Source organism: Berghia stephanieae, chromosome 13 (genome assembly GCF_034508935.2).
Source record: "Berghia stephanieae isolate SIO BIC M18660-M18661 chromosome 13, UCSD_Bste_1.3, whole genome shotgun sequence".
In the NCBI taxonomy this organism is placed as follows: domain Eukaryota; kingdom Metazoa; phylum Mollusca; class Gastropoda; order Nudibranchia; family Aeolidiidae; genus Berghia; species Berghia stephanieae.
The window spans coordinates 21,645,760-21,648,800 of NC_088372.1; the positions used below are offsets into that span (position 1 = coordinate 21,645,760).

Sequence of the window (3,041 nt, forward strand, 5' to 3'; positions counted from 1 at the left end):
AATTTGTTTTAACCAAAATGGAATTTTAAAAAAGATTTGTTTTGTCAGAGACAGACAGCTTGATTAGCGACGACCCTCTGTTTACATTTAATTAGACGAATCTCTTAATACTGACAACAAAAGGCTTATTTATCATTTTGACCATTATTTCATATTTTACTACGGCCACATCTTATAAATTATTCGACCAATAGTTCTAAGAAGACGTTTATGTTTCACGTTTCTGGACAAGTTTGGTGTTATCCATGATTCGTCGGCATTTGAAGTAAGAAATAAATTTCTGGCTAGAATTGATATTTTTTCTTCGGTGGGGTAAAAAATAAGGCATTTTGGCAGTGTACGCCGGCTGTTGATGAGGAATGGATGAATACAAACTATAGGAAATGGTCTTTTAATTAATCAACCGATTTATAAAGTAAGACAGACAAATAGAAAATAGAAAAAAATATATAATTGAATTAAATCAAAATAAAATGGGGCGAGTTCTTTCGCACTTTATCAAAGTGACAAATAAGGGAGGGAACGAATGTACTCTAAAGAAACATGAGGCAACACGTATTAACAATTTTGGCTGGAAAACTCTACCTACACATTTCTATCGATTAAAATGACCATCAACTTTGCTAAAACTCTCAAACCAGGGTCAAAAATATTAGACCTGGATTAATTTGCCCTGTTTTATTGGGGATATGGTCCGAATACTGGAGACATTCTGACCGTTATGAAAAACTCACTCACCAAGCAGAAAAACATGCCCATCACAGAAGTACGGAGGACATAATGATCGTGATACAGAGCCATAACCGGACACCGTCCCACACGACACAAATAATATTTTCTTTAACTTCAATGTTGAAGATATTGTTTCTGTAGCGTTGTTTTGTTTGACAGGGTGGAGTTGCTAACAACACGCCCAACCTTCAGACTTGGAGGGCCACGATTTAATCCAGAGATTCACTCCTAGATTTGTTGCTTTCCCCAAGTTCTTGAATCCAATCCAACTGAAGTGGAGTCTCTGGAGAGTCTCATTAAAAGCAGAAGATGGCAATGGTCGGGGCATGTCTGTCGCAGACCTGATGAAACACTGAGATAAGAAGGGCTCTGCGATGGACACCCCAAGGAAAGAGGAAGCGAGGCTGCCCCAGGAGACTTGGAGACGTACCGTAGAGAGGGACGTAAAACAGAGAGGTCTGTCCCTCGAGAAGGCCCCAAGAATAGCTGCTGACAGGACCAGGTGGAGATCCCTTGCATCGCCTCAAATGCCAGCAGACCCGGAGAGGATTGAGTGAGTGAGTGAGTGAGTGAATGTTGAAGATACAACAATGTGGATTGGATATGATCCGGTTGAAAACTTACTTTCTTTAGCCCTTAACCCCAGCCGCAGCATAGTCCATTCGACTCTCCCTTGGGCTGCTATCTTCTCCACCTTTTTTCATGTATATCCACCCCTCCTTGCTTTCTCCATCGTGCTCCATCACCGACTATTTCTAGTCCTCTCTGGTCTTCTTCCTCCTTGGGGATTCCATGCAAGAACATGTCTTGTGATAGTGCGGACAGGCTTTCTAAGCGTATTGTCCATCCATCCCCATTTCCTCTTTCTGATTTGTATATTTCTAGGTTGTTGGCTGGCAGCTTTCCAAAGTTCTTCATTCCGACTTTTTCCGTCCTCTTGATGACCAAAATCCTTAGACATTTGTTTGTCGGAATTATATTGATTAAATATAAATTCTTCAAACGAAACAAGTGAAATTTCACATTTTATTATTATTATTATTATTATTATTATTATTATTATTATTATTATTATTATTATTATTATTATTATTATTATTATTATTATTATTATTATTATTATTATTATTATTATTATTATTAGTATTATTGTTATTGTTATTGTTATTATTATTATTATTATTATTATTATTATTATTATTATTATTATTATTATTATTATTATTATTATTATTATTATTATTATTTTTGGTTCGCTTCAAATTTATTTCTATTCCAATATCAAATATGCTATTTTATTTGATAATACTTTTCCAAAAATGCTACTTTTGCATCTAACAGTCTGATGTCGCTCCGATATACCGAGAAGAGAGATCACATTTTGTTATGGATAAATTAAGAAATAAAAGTTACTTACTAAAATGATAAAAGTTGTTTTGGAAATTGTGCGGAACGAAAGATTTTAACCTTTTCCTCCTACTCCTCATGGACTGGCTGTTTTCTGGGGCTATTTTTTATATATATTTTATATTGAGTAGCTCGGAGTGTTTTGTTCGCGTTATAATTATTGTATTGATGAAAGGTGTCAGGTAGGTCTGAAGCATTATTACGCTATTGATTTGTACCCTGTCATAATGTCGTTTACATATTCTTTGTCTTTGTCGACAAGGGGGTCATGTCGTTGAGGGATGATATTAAATGAGTTAGTTGTTTTGTGTGTTATCCGAGAGCAGCATTGGTGGAGGCGGGGGAGGGGGTGGTTGACATTAAGTAGTTATAACATGTGTATTAAATTCACATTAATTTATTTCTTTATCATCATTATTGTTATCGTCGTCATCATCATCATCATCATCATCATCATCATCAACGTCGTCGTCATCGTCTTCTTTGTAGTCGTCGTCGTCATCATCATCATCATCATCATCATCATCATCATCATCATCATCATCATCTTCATCATTATCATCATCATCATCATCATCATCATCATCATCATCATCATCATCTTCGTCGCCGCCGTCGTCAATATCATATTCATCGTATCAGTTTATTTGTATCTATCATCAACACCATAACATAACATAACATAACATAACATAACATAACATAACATAACATAACACTGATATAATATAGCGCTAATCCGCGTTCCCGCAACTTTATGCGCACAATTGCAAGACGAAAACCATATTCATTATACATAAAATACCATATTAAAAAATATGCTGTATATATTCAATATGGCGTTTAACAGTTCTATTCATTAAACTGTTTGATCAAAGAAGAATTTATGTTGTATGTTTTAA

At 35.2% G+C, this 3,041-nt stretch overlaps 1 long non-coding RNA gene across 1 annotated transcript in view; it reads right to left on the bottom strand.

Moving 5' to 3' along the window:
• The window catches only part of LOC144958507 (uncharacterized), an 18,197-nt gene extending 15,993 nt beyond the window's left edge, over positions 1–2,204 (bottom strand). Inside the window, exon 1 of the long non-coding RNA XR_013642445.1 lies at positions 2,150–2,204. This is a non-coding gene — a long non-coding RNA (uncharacterized LOC144958507). The remainder of the gene's footprint in view (positions 1–2,149) is intronic.
• Between the last annotated feature and the right edge of the window lie 837 nt (positions 2,205–3,041).